The sequence below is a fragment of the Durio zibethinus genome, chromosome 2 (genome assembly GCF_047325235.1).
Source record: "Durio zibethinus cultivar Kanyao isolate XHJ-2024 chromosome 2, ASM4732523v1, whole genome shotgun sequence".
NCBI lineage: Eukaryota > Viridiplantae > Streptophyta > Magnoliopsida > Malvales > Malvaceae > Durio > Durio zibethinus.
In genome coordinates, this window is record NC_143163.1 from 14011852 (window position 1) to 14035128 (window position 23277).

General features: G+C 31.5%; 1 non-coding gene and 1 pseudogene across 2 annotated transcripts; one reads left to right on the plus strand and one right to left on the minus strand.

Annotated features, from left to right (window-relative positions):
• Positions 1-1124: 1124 nt before the first annotated feature.
• Positions 1125-5413, plus strand: LOC111308141 (uncharacterized; annotated as a pseudogene). Its single transcript, XR_016327157.1, has 6 exons — positions 1125-1428; positions 1943-2464; positions 2560-2755; positions 3428-3472; positions 3869-3895; positions 4269-5413. The product of XR_016327157.1 is annotated as an uncharacterized LOC111308141 (transcript).
• A 16056-nt stretch (positions 5414-21469) lies between these two features.
• Positions 21470-21576, minus strand: LOC149520017 (small nucleolar RNA R71). Its single transcript, XR_016335183.1, has one exon. It is a non-coding gene; the product is annotated as a small nucleolar RNA R71 (small nucleolar RNA).
• Between the last annotated feature and the right edge of the window lie 1701 nt (positions 21577-23277).

A 23277-nucleotide genomic window follows, 5' to 3' on the forward strand; every position in this document is an offset into this window, starting at 1 on the left:
TATTTGATATTATATAAATTTAATATTTTTCTGTCTAATTTTGTTAATTCGATAAATCAGTTGATGCGGATACAAAATTTCATGCGTACATTGACCTCGTCACAATCTTTTGCAAAGACATAGCAACAAGAACAGAGCTAAAAGCGTGAAACAAAGCTGATACCGTGGAGGAAATTAATGCCCAAGGAAGATGCACTTGACACCGATTTTGAGGTGGGAAGGGAAGCAGAAAGAAGGGAGAAGATGCTTCTACTCCACCTAAAAAGGTTGCGAAAAGCAAGAAGTGGTCTAGGAACGTTGATGGGTAGGTTGATTTGGTAGAAGAGATAGGCAAGTTGTAATGGCATACCAAGAAGCTTCGCAAGATATTAGGGGTACGTCATCATTCTTCAAGAAAGAAGCCGGGGGAATAATAAGAAAATTATTCTTTTCACCGAAATCATGCAATTGAGATTACTTCAAAAATATTGAAATACTTACTGCTAAGTAAAGATACATACAAGAAAGATTTATTTTTCGCTTTGCCCAAGGAATTCAAGAGGGATTACATTGATAAATGATTGAGTGAATGAAATCCCTACCAGCCCTTTTTCTTCGACTTCAACCTAGTGAAAGCTTGTGTGGAGTTAGGCTGAAGATGAAATGTTGGTCGCCTTTTTTATGCTGCATTTTCATTTCACGGCCTGTTAGTCTTGTTCATATATTGTTGATTTTTTGTTGTTGAATATTCTAACTTTGGTTGTAATTATTGTGACTGAATATTACTTTGGTAATTACTCTTATTAAACTTGTGTGGATAAGGTCTATGACGTTAACAACTCTTAAACTTGTGCGTACTGATTGTATGCTTCATGGGTAGAAATTATGGCATTTTTTTGAATTAGTTGAAATAAATAAATTACTCTTAAATTTTTTATTTACCATATCTTGTGCAATATATTTCAATTAATACAGCCTGTATCTTACAATTTCCTTGACTTTGTCCATCATTTGAGATATTATTATCTTATTCGTTTTATTAATAAATTGTTATCATTTGATTCATTGATAATATATAGAATCTATATAATAATATTATATCAAATATAAATTTTTATATTAAATCAAATCCATGAGCATTTTAAGATAATATACAAAAATAATATATTCTTAAAAAATATAATAAAACAAAGGAATAATATCAGAATTAATATATATATTTAAAACATAGGTTGATCTGCAATGTTTGGTTGATGTGAAAGTGAGAGCAACCATTTCTTTTATTGTTTCGTTATTGTGCTCTCATAAATTAGGTTCAATGTGCCATTTAATTGTTGGCTTGCAGATGGACTTGCAAAGGCTGGATGAATCACACTGAAAATTTGGTAGCCTGCAGGATTTGACTCGAGAATGGCGACTCTTTGGAGCTTCGTTCTTATTTCATTAACTGTGAGGCTACATAGCTGATAATGAAAGGATTCAGTTGGCTGCTTTCTTGGGGATAGTTGCAAATAACATGTGTTTTTTTAATGAGCTATCATTTATGCTTGAAGGATGCTTGACAGAATGCTTAGGATGGGTTATCTTCTTGTTACCTGATTGTTTTAGCCTCATTAGACTTGAATTAGTTGATCATTTGTAAGGTATGGATTACCAGAATTGGAGTTGTCCTTTTTTGCTTGGTTCTTACTGGCTTGTTTTGGGATCTGGCAAGTGGAAGTTTGGATTTCAAACTTCATTTATTAATAAAAGTACTATGCTTTTCAAAATAAAAAATGTGGCCCATAGTGTTGCATTTTGAGTTTACTACAAATAGTTGTCTCTCTTTAATAATTGCTATTCTTGGCTTGTGCTGTTCATATAATGAATTTTATTCAAAAGACTGGAGGGAAAAAGAAAGAAACTCCTTTTTAATGTTCAGAAGTTTTAGTGGTATTTGTAACTTTTTTTTTTTTTTTTGCAGTTTATTCCATTACCTTCAGTTGCTGGCTTTTACTTGGCTCGTTTCTTTGCAAAGAAAAGTCTTCCATCATTTTTTGCCTTCGTTGTGGTTGGGAGCTTGATGGTCATCTGGTTTGTGCTGCATAATTTCTGGGATCTAAAATCCTTTTGTAAACTTATTGTTGCGGATGTTAGTCTAGCCATGGCTGTTCCAGGTTTAGCCCTTCTTCCGGGGAAACTTCATTTTTTTACTGAAGTTGGTTTGATCAGCCATGCACTGTTTACATTGAGAATCGGTTTTTCAGTTATTCGAGCATATACTATTATGGATTGGATGATGATGTAATGTATCCAAGCTACATGATCATCATGACAACATTGGTTGGCTTTGCACTTGTGCAAAGACTTTCTGTGGATCATCGAATTGGACCCAAGGCAATTTGGATTTTGAACTGTCTTTATTCCTCAATCTGGCTATGTTGTTTATTACCTCTAAATCTGTTGTATGGGTGTCAGCTGTTCTTTTATTGGCTATTTCACCTCCATGCTTCTTTACTGGTAGGCACTCTCTCTCTCTCTCTCATTCTTAAATTGAGATGAAAGCAATGTTTTTTTTTTCTTTGTCCCATTTTTGTTCACTTTATAAACTTTGAAGGGACAAAAGTCGAGAACAGCATCAAAGATTAAAGCCTGGCAAGGCTATGCACATGTTGCATTGGTTGCGCTATCAGTCTGGTTTTACCGTGAAACAGTTTTCGAAGCATTACAACGGTGGAATGGTAGACCTCCGTCTGATGGTTTGCTTGTAGGCTTTTGAATTCTTTTGACAGGATTGGTATCACGTTCCTAAAGAATAATGAATCTCACATCGATTATGTATTAGAATTGATCTTAGGATATAAAGTTTCACATATATCCCTCTTAGTGCTAGAGTTGATCTTGTGATATAAGAATATAAACCGTGATAAATAAGTTAATCTGAAAAGCTGAAAGAGTGCATACTCGGATCCTGAAGCCGCCTGAATCTGAAAGTTGATTTTGGATCGTGATAAGTGATATCAAAACAAAGGAATAATCAATCCCTGAGAACTCTCACTTGTGAACTGTGGCGAAGCATGGCTCTGCACCTAAGGGCTTCCACGCCAAGCACCCAGTGGGGTAGGCAGGGTGGGCTGATCAGCGGATTAAGTGGTGCTCCCCCACGTCGAGAGTGATAAAGTGGTATCAAAGTCAGCTCTGAGGGTATAAACGATGTGTCACCGAGGACGATGAGCCCTCGTTAGTATGGGAAAAGATGTCACGGTCTTAGAAAAAAATCATGAATCTCACATCGACTGTGTACTAGAATTGGTCTTGGGATATAAGGATTCAGACATTCCCTTTATTATGAGATGTCTTTTGTGAGATAAAATCGCGTGATAAATAAATTGATCTGAAACGCCGGAAGAATGCATGCTTGGATCCTGGAGCTATACAAACCCGAAATTTAAGTATCGACCCATAACAGTTAGCTCGTGTACCCGTAGTTGCTCTACATTTCTTTCATGTCATGGCACGGATACATTCTGTTGCTTTAACATATACTGTTTTGAGTTATTATTTGTCATGAAATTTCCTTTTACATTATCATAAAAACCAATCTTGTTTTGTTTTAATAAGGAGTTTTTAACGATTCATTCTTGCTTCCAATACCTTTTCTCCTCCTAAATCTCTAAGAGAACAAGCTTCTAACTAATAACTGTGTAGGCAAATTAACCTATTCGACACATACCTTTTTCTTGTTGAGTCGAAAATCATAGTTGATGTGGTGCTTCTTGAACATAAATAAGAAATTATGGTTGTTTTGTGCTGCTTCAAATGTTTTTAAAGAATGTCTCACAAAGTATTTTGTTTCTTCACAGAAAATCTTAGTACATTGATTATACTCAGTCTTGTCTTGCTTATGCAGTCTGCAAAGAGATGCATCGTACTAGTTGTGGCAAGGAAAGACTTAAACGAAGTTTTTTAGACGAAGTTCATTAAATTTTCAATTAAAAATAATTAAATAAAAATTAAAAATTAAAATCGATAAATTAAAATATCTCGTTATATAGATTAAATATATAAAATTTGAAAAAATTTTGATGTATAGTTTTAGTTAGATATTTTTAATAAAAATATTAATAAAATTTTTACTAATAAATAAGTATCAATTAAATTTAAATTGTAAATAATATTCTTAATATTTTTTTACATATTATTAATTTTCACATTAAATTCTATTAACCTATCAGTTTGAATTTTTAATTAAAATTTTTATTAAATAATTAAAAAAATTTATAAAATTCACTTAAAAAACTTTATATAAGTTTTTTCCTATTGTGGCAACAGGTATCCTGTTTATCCTAATGCAGCCACCAATTCCATTACCATGGACGAATCGATCTGACGTAATCAAAGCTACGCGCCAATCTGCTGATGATATTTCCATATATGGCTTCATGTCGTCAGAGCCAACTTGACCTTCTTGGCTACTTATATTGGCAATTCTTCTCACTTTAGCTGCTGTGACATCCGTCTTACCCATTAAGTACCTAGTAGAGTTGAGAACATTTTACTCCATTGTGATGGGTATTGCTCTTGGTGTTTACATGTCTGCTGAGTTTTTCCTTCAGACTGCTGTCTTTCATGTGCTCATCATTGTAACAATGGTTTGTGCATCTTTTTTTGTGGTCTTCACCCATTTTCGCTCTGCTTCCAGCACAAAGTTCCTACCATGGATGTTTGCCCTCCTTATGGCTCTATTTCCTGTGACTTACCTATTAGAAGGTCAAGTGAGAATTAAAAGCTTCCTTGGAGATAATGAATTTGAGGTTCATGCAGCAGGTTTCCACGAATGAGGTTCATGCAGCAACGCCGTGCCTCTGCTGTGCCAACCTTCACAATTAAAAGGATGGCTGTTGAAGGGGCATGGATGCCCCCGGTTGGAAACGTTGCTACTGTGATGTGCTTTGCTATATGCCTGATCCTAAATGTTAATCTCACTGGTGGCTCAAATCAGGCAATATTCTTTCTGGCTCCGATAATACTGCTGCTCAACCAGGACTCTGATTTTGTTGCTGGATTTGGGGACAAGCAGAGGTATTTCCTTGTTGCAGTTGCCATATCAGTTTATTTGGTCTTGACCGCACTATATAGCCTATGGGAAGATGTTTGGCATGGAAATGCAGGGTGGAGCATTGAAATTAGGGGTCCTGGTTGGTTCTTTGCAGTCAAGAATCTAGCCCTCCCGATCCTTACATTCCCGAGCCACATCCTATTCAACCGGTTTGTGTGGAGTTACACGAAGAAGACAGATTCGACGCCACTGCTAATAATTCCCCTCAATCAGCCTTCCATCATAATAACGAATTTGCTTAAGGTTAGGGTTTTGGGGTCGTTAGGAATTATTTAATCTGTGGCTCAGTATACAATATCTAGACAGCAATATATCTCTGGTTTGAAATATATATAGACAAAGGGTTAAATATAAAAATTGTCCCTAAACTATACACTTTGTGTTAGTTTTATATTTAAAGAAATAAAATTGTAATTGGTATATGAAATTTCTTTTTATTATCATGTTGGTATTTAGGACTAACATTGTTAGTTAATTTTATTAACATCACATAAACATCCAATAAGACACTGATATGTGTCAAAAAATGTAGTCAGTTGGTTACACTTAAATTTTAGTTTTTTCATACTCAATTTTAGTACAATTTGACTTATATCTTAGCTTGTTCTTTGGCATTTATTGGCAAAAATACTTCTAAAAGTACAATTTATCTTATGTGTAGATACAATTAAAGAAAATGATGAATTTTGGTTAACGTGGACACAATGTAGAGGATTTTTTGTGCAAATGTGTGCAAATGGCCTTAACTAGTGTGAATAGGTTACATTGACACTTAGGGAGTTTCTTAACTTTTCTTGCTTGAATTTTTGTAGTCTTATTTTCATAGATCTTTTTTAGTAAAATGTGTGATAAAATTGCTCATGAAGTGTTGGGATTTTTTGTAGAAAAAAATTAAGAAAGGCAAAACATGTTGGTGCATGGTTGCATTGAAGTAGCATGCAAATGCTAGGCCATTGCAAGTTGGGATTAAGCAACAACAAAAAAAGAAGATGTGGCATTTTGAAGAGACATGATTGGCTATTAAGTTGACCTAGATGAAGCCAAAACACATGAAAGAATGAGGCTCAAATCAATTGAAGAAGAACCAAAAACCAAGACACAACTATGTATCAAAGGCGACCCAGCAATGTACCAACTGTGACCTAGGCGAGCACTTGCAGTGAGAATGAAGCTTCTAGATGATTTTAGGACTGAAGGTCCCTCATTTCTGCCTATAACTAGGGGGAGAGGGCTAGCTTTAGAGAACATTTAGTCTAGGTTTTAAATTTCTATTTTCTTCGTAATTTATTTTCTTTTCTATTTTCCTAGCTTCCAAACAGATTTTTTTTTTCCAAATTTCTTCATTGCGAATTGCTACCAAATTACATATTTTAGTATTTTCTTTTAGCCCGGTGGAGGAAGTTGATGATATACTTACACATTGTTACGCTTTTGATTATGGTGGACATTTTGGAAGATAGAAGACTGCAGCGAAAGTGTTTCAATCAGGATTTTATTAGCCCACTCTATTTCAAGATGTGCATTTGTTTGTTCATAGGTACGATTGATGTCAAAGAATTGAAAGCATATCTAGGAGACACAAGATGCCCATAACTCGATCTTAGAGGTTGAAATTTTTGATGTGTTAGTATAGGCTTTTATACCCATGGGACTTTTCCTTTCTTCTTGTGGGAACCATTATATTTTGATGGCTATGTTTTATGTTTGAAATAGGTAGAGATGATAGCTTTGCCTACTAGTCATGCTAGGGTAGTACTTAACTTTTTTAGAAAGAATGTACATTTTAAATTTGGAATCCTTGGAGTCATCATGAGTGATGAGGGATCCCATTTTTGTAATAAGGTTTTTGTTACATTAGTAGCAAAGTATGGGGTCACTCATAAGGTTGTCACTGCTTATCATCCATAGTGTAATGGTTAAATAGAGGTGTTAGACAATGAAATCAATTCCATACTTGAGAAAACTGTGAATTCGAGTCTTAAGGATTGGTATAAGAGATTACATAATAAATTGTGGGCATATAGGATAGCCTTTCAAGACTCCAATTAGGATGTCACCTTATCAACTTTTATATGGGAAAACTTGTCATTTTCTACTTGAGTTAGAGCACAATTGGGCTAATAAGAATTTGAACTTTGATTTAGATGCTACAAGTGAGAAATGACTTTTACAACTCCATGAACTTGATGAATTCTCTTGCGTGCCTATGGTAGTGCTTGATTGTTTAAGGAGAGGATGAAAAAGTAGCATGCAAACCAAATTTGGGATAGGACATTTGAGCCTAGTCAGCATGTTTTGCTATTTAATTCTCACATAAAGCTTTTTTCAGGGAAGTTTTAGTTGAGATGGATGGGCCCATTTGTGGTGACACAAAATTTTCCCTATGGTATTGTGGAGTTATGAATAAGGTGACAAAGGTTCCTTTTAAAGTGAATAGGGCATAGATTGAAGCACTATTATAGAGGTGGGGTTAGAGGAGTGATGGAAGCAATTTATTTTAGAGATTGATTCTCTTGAACTCATAGTCTAAGCTTTTTAACTTTAAAGAAAACACTTATTGCGAAACAACCCAAGTTTTATTTTTCATTCTATTTCTTTTTGTGCATGTTTGTTTATATATGCATTTGCATGCTTGTTTTCTTGTACATATTCAGTTTTACTCATTTATACATATTTGTTCTTGTGTTCATTCAGCTATGATGTACTTACTTGTTTATTTGCCTATTGTTTATTAGGTTATGATTTTCTTGTACATATTGATATAGTTCTTTGTATAGTTGTTTTCTTGTTTTGTAAGATTGAATAAGAGCTTGAAATGGATGCATTAGTTTGGCCAAAGCAAGAAATGGACATTCAACCATCATGCTTCCAAGATGATAGGGGAGCTTTCTTATTCCTTTCTTTTATGCTTTATTGCTTGATGTTTACATATTGAGGATAATGTGTTGTTTAAGTTTGGAGGTATAGGAAAATTTTCAAAAATTCTTCATAAAATTTTTTGATTTTCCTTGAGTTTTATTTGAAATTGACTTAAGATGTAATAGCTTGAATCTTTACTATACTTTCTTTGAATATTTCTACATGAAACCAATGGTAGATAGTGATGGATAATGAATATAGCTTTAGGAAAAGATTGAATGTATGTGAATTATGAGATGATACTTAGGTCTAATGAATTCTTGAATATGGTATTCATTTGTGAGTGATGCATTGAACATGGAATTGCAATTTTTTTTTTATCTAGTATTGATTATATGAGCATAATATTATTTTTGTATTGCTCTTTAGACTTGTGCTTTATGATTCTAGAATTTGAATTTGTTTTGATCGTTTCTCGAAGTGAAATCTTAGATGACACATGATTAGAGAAATGATATAAGTCATCATTGGAATGTTTGAGCCATTCAAGGCAACCTTGACATAATATTTTCATAGTCATCCCATTTGAGCCTTATGATATCATTTTTTTCTTTTGTTTTGAAACCACATTAGAAGCCCATAGCCTTATTTTGTATATTTTTTTTTTATCTTTTTGGTCTCTTACCCTATATATGCATTAAGACATTCATGCACCATTTATAAGCTACGCATTATTAGGAAAGAAGGGTGGAGCTTAGAAAAGAATGAGAAATTTAAAAAAAAAAAAAGAAAAGAAAGAAAAGAGAAAAAATGTAAAAGAAAAACAAAAACAAAAACAAAAGCAATAAATTGGTGAAAGGGCAAAGAAAAGAAGAAAAGAAAGAAAGATAGGCAAAATCAAAGTTTGAGGGGTGATTTTTTAGTCAAGCTTATCTTTTCTATCTTGAGAGTTCAATGATGAATGATTCTTGACATGTGATGTATTATTAGAATACTTGAGCCTAAATGACTTTTATCATACATTGATCATAGCCTTACATAACAAGCTTAATGAAGTTCTAAATGATCCTTGGTCATGTGTTTATCTATATTAGTGGAGAGAGATGTGCTAAACAAATTTATGGAATGTAAGCATGCTTTATTGATCATTGTTATTAATGTGCCATGTTTTGCATAACATTACTAGATTGCATGCTAGGATATGTGATAGGTATTGCTTGCTTATGGGACTATAGTTAGGAATGATCTTAGCATAGGTAGATTCTTGTATATTAGCATTATTCATGATTTTACTTTAGTTATATCCATTGATCAGTCCATGATACATTCATGTTCAATGAAGCATTAAAGGTATAGTACGATTTTTGCTCAATCTTGTTTTGCTTGAGGACAACTAAAAGCTTAAGTTTGGGGATTTGATTATACTTATAGCTTTTTCATGCTCAATTTTAGTGTAATTTGATTTATATCTTTGCTTGTTCTTTGGCATTTCTTGGCACAAAAATACTTCTAAAAGCACAATTATCTTATGTATAGGTACAATTAAAGAAAAAAAAGAATTTTGGTTCATGTAGACACAATGTGGATGATTTTTTGTGCAAATGTGTGCAATGGCCTTAACTAGTATCAATAGGTTACATTGACACTTATGGAGTTTTCTAACTTTTCTTGCTTTAATTTTTTTAGTCTTATTTTCATAATTTTTTTAGTAAAATGTGTGATAAAATTGTTTATGAAAGATTGGAATTTTTTGTAAAAAAAAAAAATTGAAAAAGGCAAAAATGTTGATGCATGGGTACATTAAAGAAGTATGCAAATGCTAGGTCGTTGCAAGTTAGGGTTAGACAACAAGAAAATAAGCTAATGTGGCATATTAAAGAGACATGATTGGCTTTAAATTGACATGGATGAAGCAAAACACATGAAGGAATGAGGCTCAAACCAGCTGAAGAAGAACGAGGAACGAAGCACCAAGACCCAACCTTGTACCAAAGGTAACCTAGTAATGTAGCAACCGTGACGTAGGCAAGCACCTGCAGTGAGTATGAAGCTTCTAGATGATTTTAGGACTCAAGGTCCCCTCCCTTCTGCATATAAATAAGGGGAGAAAGCTGGCTTTAGAGAACACTTAGTCTAGGTTTTAAATTTTTGTTTTTTTTTTCATTTTATTTTTTCTTCTATTATCCTAACTTTCAAACATATTTTTTCTTCCCAAATTTTTTCATTGCAAATTGCTGCCAAATTACATGTTTTAGTATATTATCTTATGCTTTTTTCAAATCTTGCAATAAAATTTATAGATTCCATCAAATTTCAATTCAAAACAATTCATCTCCATTTACTTTTTCACTTGTTTGTGTGTTAGCTTTATAGGTTAGATGGTGATCCAAGAGGGCGATGAATTGGATCTCTCTAAATTCTTCCCAAATAATGATTTCAATACAGTTAATGAAAATTAAGATAATAAGCTCTTTTGATGAAAATATAATGAAGGCAATAACAATCAATGAACTTAAAATCAAATATGGACAACAATAAATTATAAGGAGATAGGGATAGAGAAATCAAACACAATGATTTATAGAGGTTCGGTCCTTTTCTACAAGGCACCTACGTCCTCTCTCTTAGTTGTCCACACCAAAGCTCAAATCCACTATGTGTTGAAGATTACAAACAAGCTTCTCCAAGCTTTACAAACTCAACATAATACACTCTTAAGGGTTATCCTCCCCCTTAAGCTTACAATCACACAATACAAAATTTTAAGTGTTTGGCAAACTCTATGAACCTCTCAAAGGTTGGGTGTTTGCTAATTTGAAATACATTAAGGTATAGACAAAGCAAAGATAAATGAATAACAAAAAGATAATTTGGATACAATGAATGCAAGGATATAGACTTTGAAGCTCTAAGAACTCTTGATTATTTGAGAAAAATAAAAGATTGCTTGTTAGCTCTTGCTCTCTTGATTCATTTTGATTCCTCTTGTTTCCTTTTGCTTCTTGGTGTGTTAGAGTGCCCAATTTATAGAGAAATTGAGAAACTATCTGTTGGGGAAGCTTGGAGTGAAAAAATGCCCATTGGAATGATGAAAAAGTAGCCGTTGGAGGTCTTCACACCCAAAATCGATCGATTCCTTCTTGAAGGGAGCGATTGGTTCATGTTGGTTCAAGCATGATTTTGTGCTTGAAAAGCCTTACCTGATTAATCCCTTTATTGATGGAATCGATCCCTTGCCTGGGGTGATTGATCCCCTATGTGGGGGGATCGATCCCGTTTCTGGATTTTCAGCTTGGGGGGCATTCTGTTTGAGGAAGCAATCGATCCCTTATAGAGGGGATCGATCCTGTCCAAGCTGGTGGTTGTTTCCTGTTCTATACTCTACTCACTAATTTGATCATAACTTGAGTTATACAAATCCAAATAACAAACCGTTTGAAGATTTAAAAACTAGACTTAAAGAGATTTATATCCATATAAAGTTCATCACCTAATTCACTGTGTACGAATTATAGTGAAATTTCAAATCTACCCCTTGTGTAGTTTTTTAGACAATTGCAAGTCTAGTAAAAATTCAAAATCTTTTCTTAAAAAATTTGGATTTTCATTTTGTTTAATCCATTAGAAAGTAAACTCAAAGAGCTTTCCAACCATATAAAATTCAAGTATTAAAACCTTGTGAATTTATACAGAAAAATAAAATAAGTTCAATGTTGGAAAACTTTATTCTTGTAAAAACAACTTTCCTAACTTAATCTATTTCCCAAAACCAATATTATCAAAATTGTATTAAGTCCAAAATGAATAAGTTCACTTTAAAAACAACAATTGGACTTTCATTTAAGCTCAAATAAATTATCTTTAAAGGTAGATTTGGTTTGAGAAATATGACACCAAGAAACGTTTGTTTAAACTTTGAAAATTATATTATTTATTTAGTACCAAAATATAAAACTTAAGAACATGTACTAAATAAATCTTTTTCAAAATCTTGATCAAGTTTATTTAGCTTTAATGTTTTATCATTTCAAAATAATGATCAATTCAAGACTAACAATGTGATACCAGTTTTCAAGATCAAGCGCTTACCACTACACCAAAAGTTACAGCTTAGTGTGAAGGTACAACTCTATTTCTTTATTCTCTTTTGGTAGCGCAGAGCCCCGTACTAAGCGACAGGTGAACATAAGGGGCTTTGCAAAGCCTTCATGGGATACCTCACCCATTGGGCCTCAACAGGTTAGGTTGTCATACACCGAAATTTGATCCACCATGGGATACCTCAACTAAATGAATCGACATATTGAGTCCCTAAGGGAGACCGTTGGACCCCATAATCCAACAATCTCCCCCCAGCGGCACCTGGGGGAGTCGAATCTGCAACCTTGCTCTGATACCAGTTTTTAAGATCAAGCGCTTACACTACACCAAAAGCTATAGCTTATAGTGAAAGCGCAACTCTATTTCTTTATTCTCTTTTGGTAGCGTAAAGCCTCGTACTAAGCGACAGGCGGACATAAAAAGCTTCGCAAAGCCTTCATGGGATACCTCACCCATTAGGCCTTGGCAGGTTGGGTTGCCACACATTAGAATCTGATCCACCATGGGATACCTCATCCAGATGAATCGACATACTGAGTCCCTACGGGAGACCACTGGACCCCATAATCCAACATTGTGAAATTAATCTTGTTGACCTATATACAATTCTTACATTGAATCTTTAGCAAATCTTGTTAGATTTTGTTCATTTTTTTTATAGTTCCCTAAGCTACAGATTTTTAATATATATAAAATCTAGATTGAATCTTATAACAAAGAATCCAAATCAAAGCTAAAAGGTGCGGTTGGAGCAAAGTGTAGGTGCTAGATGTGTCAGTCCACTTTAGCATGGAACCTCTCTCCTCATAAAGTTCTATTTAATCTCTTTTCCTTTTAGATTTATAGTTTTATGATTAGCTTGTTAGATTGTGATTAAGTTAGTTAATTTTAGTGGAAATCAGTAGCTGTTTGGATCAAGTATTTGTGAATAGATTTTGTTTGATGCATATCAACACACTGTTTTGAATTTTAGCTTTCTGAATAAATTTAATGTTTGATTTTTGAGATTTTCTTGTTGATTCTTATGAAATATTTGTCAACGTAGTTGTTCTTAACTTAATTGAAGATCTCTTGCCTTTCATGATTGTTTGCTAAATTTTTTTCTAAAGTTCATGCAAATTAGTTCATGTGTGAGTTGAATAGTTTTTGGTTAAACATTATGCCACTGTTTTAAGTTTTTTTTTGCATTTTAATTCTTTAATTGTTCTTATAAATTTTAGTTAGATATATGTTCTCTTGTTTAGCTTTGATTCATTTTATATTGCATTTTCATTTTCTGTTTATGCTCATTCCATACATGCACAACTGTAAAATTTTCTATTCATGTGTGTTCATTGTTGCTCCAATTTCTTTTTTGTTGCATTTCAAATTGTTAGATAGTCCTTTCAATGATCATAAAAATTGCATTTAGATTTAAGTTCATTCTTACATTTAAAAAATTCAACCCTGGAAGTATACAATGTAGTTTCACCTAAAAACAAAGCATATGTTCTGTTCACTACTTGTTGCTGTTTCTTGCATGTGTTTTCTACATTTTAGTTTTTTTTTTTTTAAACAAAGCTATCATATAGTTGCTAAAGGGGCAATTTTTTACAACTTATCTTGTATTTCATGTAGTTTTGTTTTCCTTTTAACTTTTTTTTAGCCCACTTGGCACTTTAACTCTTCAATTGAGGTTGTTCTTTTATAATTTAGTTTTCAATTTAGAATACTTTGCATGTTAGATTAGTTCCACTACTTCGAATCATGCAAGAGCAATTTTTTTAGGCAGGTTTACTCTATCACGATGTGTCAGGACTTAAGGGTAGGCAGACTTAAAAATCAAACGAATGGAGAAATTTTGGAAAAGGTTAAAAGATATTTTTAATAAAAATAAAACTAGGGGAGTTATCATTAATCTTTTTTAGGGTATGATTGGTCACCCAAAAATTTATCTTTTTAATAGAACATTTTAAAATGGGTTTAAAAAGTTTTAAAAAAAGAACAAGTTTACGATTTACGAAATCAAAGTTGAGTTTGAGAGTTGATTACGCATGGAGAAGAATTAGTACCCCTACAACGCTTGTTGAAAATGGTATCAATTGATTCCACGTTATTCTTTAATTTTAATTAAAATGATCCTATTTACTTAATGTTTAAAATTAATTCATTTTCTTCTTTTCTTATTTCTTATTTTTTCTTTTTTTTGAAACAAAAAATAAATCAAATTTAAAATAAAAAGTTTTTTTAAACAAAACCAAATTAAATTTAAAACAAAAATTTTATTATTTTTGGATAAAAAAAACATTTTAAATATCGAAATATTTTTTCTACTCTCCTATAATTAGGTAGAGCTTCAAAAATATCTCTAATTTAAAGGTTTTCAAATTACCTCATAAAACCAAAATAACACCTCTTATAAATAATAATCACTAAGATTCCTTTCATAGTTAAACAAGATCTTGATAACTATATTTACTTAAGACATTATTTTATTTTAAAACATTTTTACTTTAAAAACCTAATTTAAAAAAAAAAATAATGCATGAGATGCATGAACATAATATCATGTGATGAATGTATGACAATATAATATGAATGATAAAGTATGAATGTATGATAACATAAAAATGCGTGTGAATGAGGAGATAAAATGAAATATGAATGCATGAATGATTTAGGACTTGAGGTTTAATTTAGGCTCTAGGTTAAGTTTAAGGTTGTAGGGTTTAAGTTTTAGGGTTAGGTTTAGAGTTCAAGGTTTAGGTTTAGGTTTAGAGTTTAAGGTGTAGGGTTTAGGTTTAGGGTTTAGTGTTTGGACTTAGGATTAAAGGTTTGGATTTGAGGTTTGGGATTTAGGGTTTTTGATTTAGGTTTTAATTTGAGATTTAAAATTTAGGGTTTGGAATTTAGGTTTTTGATTATGGTTGGGAGTTTAGGGTTTGGATTTGGGGTTTCAAGTTTGGGATTTCGATTTGGATATCATAATACATATTTGTTGGAGTTTTATGGAAATGGATATGAAATGAATGTAAAATTACAAGAATGCCAATACTGAATGCATGTACTAAATCTATAACTTAGAAACATAATTAAAAGTTAAGGTATTTTCAAATTTAATATCATAAACATGTAATCCATTAAATTTTAAGACAAAAATGGGTTAAACGTGGAAAATTTTAAATTCTAGTTTGCATGTTCCCCATTGTTCATCATTCATCATAACCAAACAACTTAAAAAATCCTCCAAAAACAACCATCAACCAACATTTTGTCAATGAAATTTCTTATTTAAACATGTTAGAAAATTTCCAAATATCATGAAAACATAGCATAAGTCATAGATCAAAGAACCAAAAATCATAAAAGCATGAAACAAGGTTCGACCTAACACATGCATACCATGGCCGAACCTTCATGATATTATCTTACCTCCATTTTTGTCATTTCATCTATATAAAAAAATGATCACTTGGAACTTACTTCATGAAAAGATTTATGGCATTAAAAAAACTTCAATAAATATGTAATGATCCAAAAATGTCTAGGAATTCATATGAACAAAAATGATAGCCAAACAACAACATATATATATATATATTCAATCAACCAACAAACATGGTAAACAAACATATAATCATCATATAAACATCATAAGCCAACATTTAAAGCAACAAAAAGATGAAGGTTCGAACAAACCCAAAAACACCATGGTCAAACCTCCAACTTGTTTTTTATGGTGGATTTGTGGTTTTTTTCACTTGAATTTTGGCTTTAATCCAACTATTAATTAATTGCATGAAGTTGTTTCATGTTTCAACTTTCAACTTTCAAGTAAAAAAAATGACCTAAAAAGCTTCAAGAAAAACAAAGAAAATGGATTAAACTAGCATGAAAATGTTATGAAATGTGATGGAGAATGCACGAAGATTGAAAAAATGGTGTTATGAAAGTATACCTTTAAAATCAAGAACAAAGAATTTTTCTCCCTTTTTTTTTTTTCTCAATGTTTTATCCCAGTTTTCTTTCCTACAAGCTCCTTTGCTTTTCACATTTCTTCTTTGGGTTTTTCATGCAAAAAGAGCTCCCCTTTTATGAAAAACAAAGCCACCAAAATTTCTTTGAAAGATTGAATATGCCTTAGGATCAAATCTCATATAAGGGCCAAAATTCCTCTTTTATTTTAAATCCAATGAGCAATCTTTAGCTGTTGGATCAAGATTCATTGTGAGATCTAATGGTCCACATTATTCACTATAAAGGTTGAATTTTTATAGCCTCTTAATCAAATGAAAAGACCATTTTGCCCTTAGTCTAAAGTTATTGATCTTTAAGTTATTTTATTAAAAATCAATGTTCTCGTACTCATTTTTAGGATTTGAAAGCACCAAAATTCATGAAATATTATGAGATTAAGATCTGAAAATTTTTGTAAAAATTTGACCTCAAAAAGGTCAAATTACAAAAATATCCCTTTAGGAGTACTTTCATAATTTCACACCTCCATGGGTATTGTTGTGATTTTGAATGTACCCAAAATTATCAAATATTATAGAATTATGATTTGAAAAGTTTCATGAAAAACTAACCTCGAAAAGGCCAAATTATGAAAATACTCATAAGTGACATTTTGGTAATTTTACACCTCCCAAGGTAAAATCAAGGGTTTGAAAGGTTTAAAAATCATTAAATATTATAAAATTATGATTTGGAGCTTTTTATGAAATTACAACCTCATGTAGGTCAAATTACGAAAATACTCTTAAAAGGCATTTTGATAATTTCACACCTTCCAATGTGTGATACGAGTTTTCAATGCATAAAAAATCATAAAAGAAATTCAATTATGATATGAAAATTTTCTCAAAAATTCATTTCAAGAAAGCCAAATTACAAAAATAGTCTTAAAGATGTTTTGGTAATTTTACACTTTTCAAAATACAATAAAAACTTTTAATGCTTCTAAAAAAATTATGAATTTCAATTTTAAACCATATTGATTCCAATTTGGTTGTGAATTTTGAGGATTGACCCGAGTTCTGTCCATTTTAATGATGTTTTATGCAATTTTGACTTTGTTTGACTAATTTTGACTTTGTTAATCAAATTTGACCAGAGTTGACTTTGATATATTTTGGTCAAATTTGTCCAAAATTTGATTTTAGAACCTTGTCAAAATTAGAGAAATGTTAGATTTGAATCAAGTTGAATTTTAATCGTTTCACAAATGGTCAAAATTTTGCTTGGACAAATTAAGTGTCTGCATACTCTTTACATTTTTAATATATTGTTTTTGTTTAGCTGATTTTCTTTACATATATTCTATTCAATTTCTTAAGTAGATTACAACTGCATATAAATAGTAATTAATTGTATAAAATTCAATTTAGGTTAGAAAATTTTGCATGTTAATTTTTGAATGTTATCCTTACTTGGTTAGACATAAATACATATTTTTAGATAATTTACATGCAGTCTCTGCTTGGTTCTAAACCTCACTTATTCTTCTAATTCTCAATTGAATTAGTATATTAGGCTTTGTTTCATACACTTTGGGTAAAATTTCCTTATTTAATTTTTTTTTATTTTCACCTTTGTTAATTTTGTATCTGCAATTTTCTTTCATAGTATTAATTCAATATTTTTAACAATTTTTTTCTTATTTGATTTAGTTGTTAATTTTGTAGAAATACTTTTTCATAGATATTGATTGATCAAATCAACTTTAGAGAGGATATTGGGATAAGGAGTACTTAGGCTAGGAGTTTTCTTTAACTAATTCTCGAGGGATGAACTTCTAGACTTTTACAGTCTTTATTATCACTTGACAACTTGTGCATTTGCAAGATTTCCCAATCATCAGCTTCACATTATTAATGTTACATCATCATTAAAAGAAAAATTCATAACAATTCTAAAAATTCTAAAAAATTTTAACAATTATAAAAAATTTAAAAAAATTTAAAAAAATTTAAAAAAATTTAAAAAAATTTAAAAAATTTAAAAAATTCTAAAGAATTCTTCAAAATTCTAAAATAATTTTTTAAAAATTAACAAATACTCTTAAAAGCACAATTGTCTCATGTATAGGTACAATTAAAGAAAATGAGAAATTTTTATTAATGTGGACATATTGTGGAAGATTTTTGGTGTAAATGTGTACAAATGGCCTTAACTAGTATCATTAGATTATATTAACACTTATGGAGTTTCTTAACTTTTCTCGCTTTAATTTTTTAGTCTTATTTTCATAGATTTTCTGTAGTAAAATGTGTGATAAAATTGCTCATGAAGTGTTGGAATTTTTTGTAGAAAAAAATTGAAAAAGGCAAAACATGTTGGTGCATGGGTGCATTAAAGAAGCATGTAAATGCTAGGCCATTACAAGTTGGGATTAAGCAATAATAAGAAAAGAAGCTAATGTGGAATTTTAAAGAGACATGATTGCCTATTAAGTTGACTTGGATGAAGCAAAAAAACATGAAGAAATGAGGCTTAAATCGACTAAAGAAGAACCGAGCACTAGGACCTAGTCATGTACCATAAGCGACCTAGTAGTGTACCAACTGCAACCTAGGCAAACACCTATAGTGAGCATGAAGCTTCTAGATGATTTTAGTACTCAAGATGCCTCTCCTCTACTTGTAAATAGGGGGAGAGGGTCAGCCTTAGAGAACACTTAGTCTAGGTTTTAAATTTCTATTTTCTTTGCATTTGATTTTCTATTATGTTTTCCTAGCTTCCAAACAAATTTTTTTTTCTAGATTTCTTCTGTGCAAATTGCTACCAAATTACATGTTTTAGTATATTTTCTTTTGCTCTTTTCAAATCTTGCAATAAACTTTTTCGATTCGATCAATTTTCAATTCAAAATAGTTTATCTCCATTTACTTTTCCACTTGTTTGTGAAATTGATCTTGTTGACCTATATGTGATTTTTACATTGAATCTCTAGCAAATCATGTTAGATTTTGTTAAATTTTTTTACAGGTTCCTAAGCTACAAATCTTCAACATATATAAAATCTAGATTGAATCTTGTAGTAGAGAATTCCAAATCAAAGCTGGAAGGTGTGGCTAGAGCAAAGTGTAGGTGCCAGACATGATAGTCCACTTTGGTATGGAACCTCATTCCTTATGGAGTTCTGTTTGATCTATTTTCTTTTTTAGATTTATATTTTTATGATTAGCTTGTTATATTGTGATTAAGTGACTCGATTTTAGTGGAAATCAACTATTGTTTGGATTAAGTATTTGTGAACAAATTTTGCTTAATGCATATCAGTACACTATTTTAAATTTCAATTTTCTAAGTTGATTTTATGTTTGATTTTTGAGATTTTCTTGTTGATTCTTATGATATATTTGTCAACTTAGCTATTCTTAACTCAGTTGAAGATCTATTACCTTTCATGATCATTTGCTGAATTTTTTTCTAAGGTTCATGCATATTAGTTCATGTGTGAGTTGAATAGTTTCTAGTAAAACATTACACCACTATTTTCAGTTTTCTACTCCATTTGAATTTTGCATTTTATTTCTTTAATTGTTATAAATTTAGTTAGATATACATTCTCTTGTTTAGCTTTGATTCATTTTATATTGCATTTTCATCTTCTGTTTATGTTCATTCCATACATGCAATAGCTATAAAATTTTCTGTTCACACGCATTCGTTGTTGCTCCAATTTCTTTTCTATTGCATTTCAAATTGTTAGATAGTCCTGTAAATGTTCATACAAACATTTAGATTTAGGTTCATTCTTACATTTTAGAAATTCAACCTTTGAAGTGTACAATGCAGGTTTACATAAAAGTAAATGCGTATGTTATATTAGTTGTTTATTACGGTTTCTTGCATGTGTTTTTTGCATTTTAGTTTTTTTTTTAATATAAAGCTATCATATAGTTGTTACAAGTGCATTATTTTATAGCTTATCTTGTATTTCATGTAGTATTGTTTTCTTTCTAACTTTTGTTTAGTCCACTTGGCACTTCAACTGTTCAATTAAGGTTGTTCTCTTCTCATTTAGTTTTCAATTTAGTATACTTTGCATATTAGATTAGTTGCACTACATTTAATCATGCAAGAGTGATTTTTTAGGTAGGTTTACTTTTTGCATTTTTAGTATGTTTTTTTTGTTTAGTTGATTTTCATTACATATATTTTGTTCAATTTTTTAAGTAGATTCTAGTTGTAAATAGGTTGTAATTAGTTGTAAAATTCAAATTAGGTTAGAAAATTTTGTATGTTAATTTTTGCATGTCATCCTTACATGTTTAGATACATATTCTTAGATAGTTTACATGCATTCTTTGTTTGATTCTAAATGACACATGCTCCTCTAGTGCTCAATTGAATTAGTATGTTAGGCTCTGTTTCATCTACTTTAGGTAAATTTTCCTTTATTAATTCTTTCTATTTTCATTTTTGTCAATTTTGTATTTGATTTTTCCTTTCATAGCATTAATTCAATTTTTTTTACAATTTGTTTTCTTATTTGTTTTTAATTGTTAATTTTGTAGAAATATTTTTTCATAGATATTGATTAATCAAACCAATTTTAGATAGGATATGGGAATAAAGAATTGGTTTGATTAATCAATATCTAATTTTAGATAGTTAAGAGTCTTCTTTAACTAACCTTCGAGAGATATCGACATCTTGACTTTTATTGTCTTTATTATTACTTGATGGCTTATGCATTTGTAAGATTTTTCAATCAAGTTTTTGGCACCTTTGCTAGGGATTAGGTGTAGAAAGTCATAGGTTAATATCGAATTTCAACATACTCCTTTATAGATTGGTTCCCTTTTAGTGTACATACCTTAGGCTAGAGATTAGATTTACTTCGGTTCTAGGTCTACATATTTTAGGATATTTTGTTGACCATTTTTTTAAAGTGTATATACTTAGAGTTTTATTTTTAGAGTGGTTTAGTAGGCTTAGTGCTATTGTGGCCCATGTATGCACTTAGCTAGGAATCATGAGTTGATCTTTTTAGATTTTAAGCTTGAAGCTACTTGTAGAAGAATTAGAATGGAAAGACAAATCGATCCAACCAACACCATGGTCGAGTAAGACATTAGAGCCTTTAGGGATTATGCTGTGCTTGATCTTCATGATTTTTAGCTTAGCATTAGGAGGCCAGCCATACAACCCAATAATTTTAAAATTAAACCTACAATCATCTAGATGATACAATAGTCAGTGCAATTTAGTGGTCATTTGAGTGAATATCCTAATGCTTATCGTTGGGATTTCTTGGAGATATGTGATATATTTAAACATAATGGTGTTACTAAAGATGCCATTAAGCTTAGGTTATTTCCATTTTCCCTTAGAGATAGAGCCTAGAGTTGGTTAGCTTTGATGCCACCATATTCCATCACCACTTGGGATGATTTAGTGCAAAAGTTCATAGCTAAATTTTTTCCTCTAGTCAAGATGACCAAGCTTCAAAATGAGACCACTACATTTTCCCAATATGACTCGAAAACCTTGTATGAGGCATGGGAAAGATACAGAGAGGTCTTGAGGTGGTGTCTACACCATGGATTACCGAAATGGCTGGAAATCTAGATTTTTTATAATGAGTTAGTGCCCAACACTTAGGATACTTTTAAATGCTACATCACAAGGTGTTTTGATGAGTAAGACTTCTAACATAGCTTATGATTTTATTGAGGATATGGCAACTAATAATTGTTAGTGGTCTAATAAAAGGTAGCATTCTAGGAAAGCTTTAAGGGTATATGAGCTTAGTGAGCTTAAAATGCTTAGTGCTAAGGTAGATTCCCTAGCCAAATATATAGAGTCTTTACATTATAAGGTTACATTCTCAAAGCTTAGTCCTAGTCACTCTAGGTTTACTCATACTCATAGTTTCATAGCTATGTGTGAGGTATGCGGGGTAAAACACCCAGGGGAGTCATGTCTGAGTACTTATTCAAAGTCAATTTCATTTGTAGGACAGAACTCGAGGTAGCCCAACAATCTCTATTCTTCGACATACAATCCAAGCTAGATGAATAATCCTATTTCCTTTTAGAATCAGCAACAAAACCACCATCCCACATCTTTTCAACCTATTTAGGCATCATTACCACTAGTACCACCATTACAGCATGCTTAGTTTTCTAGACCACTTTACCCACTTGATTTTTAGTAGCCATCCTATCAATAATAGCTATCTTCACAATAACCTACACACCTACGTATCTATCTATGCCATCCCCAGATAAGAATACTTTAATAAAAAATCTTTTAAGTTCTTTTATTATAGCTTAAACCTTATTTATGTAGACCAAAATACTATGTTTCAAAACTAATATGCATCTATAAAGAACTTAGAGACCTAGATTGGTCAACTAGCTACTTTTTTGAGTACCTAACCTCAGGGCACCTTGCCGAGTAACACAAAAGCTAACCTTATGAGGGATGGGAAGGAGCACTACAAAGCAATTACACATAGAAATAGGAAATAGTTAGTTAGTGGCTAGGGCTTGATAAGTTTTCAGGATGTGGCAAATGAAAAGCTAATAATGATGAGCTTGATAAAGACCAAGCTCATGATAAGGAGAAAGGTGAGAAGAAGGATGAGGGTATAGTTCCTATTCATACCTAGTTACCATAGACACCCTTCTTTAGTGTTTTACCTAGTTCAACTAGGCTTGCTCCTTTTAGAGTTGAGCTATCTAAGCCTTATATTCCTTTCCTTCAGTGATTTCAAAAGTAGAAAAAAAAATCAATTCTCTAAATTTTTTGAGATGTTTAAGAACTTGAGATGTTTAAGAAGCTACGCATTAATATTCCGTTTATAGATGCACTTGAATAGATACCTACTTATGCAAAATTTATGAAAGACATTATCTTTCATAAAAGGAGGCTTGAGGACTATAAAACAATTACACTCATCAGTAAGTGTACATCAGTGATTCAGAGAAGACTTTCTACTAAGCTTAAAGATTTTGGTTGCTTTACCATTCTTTGTACTATAAGTAGTATGTCATTTGATAAAACTTTGTGTGACCTAGGCACTAGTATTAACTTGATGCCATGGTCTATTTTTTAGAGATTATGCATAGGTGAGGCTAAACATACTACAGTTACTCTACAGTTAGCCAACGGTCACTGTAATACCTTAAAAGGATTGTAAAGGATGTCTTTGTCATGTAGCAGTCATCTTTTCTAGTATTCTCTTTATCTTTTTATTTGCAGCCCTTATCACACCATTCATCTTTAAAGGATACAACACTGAA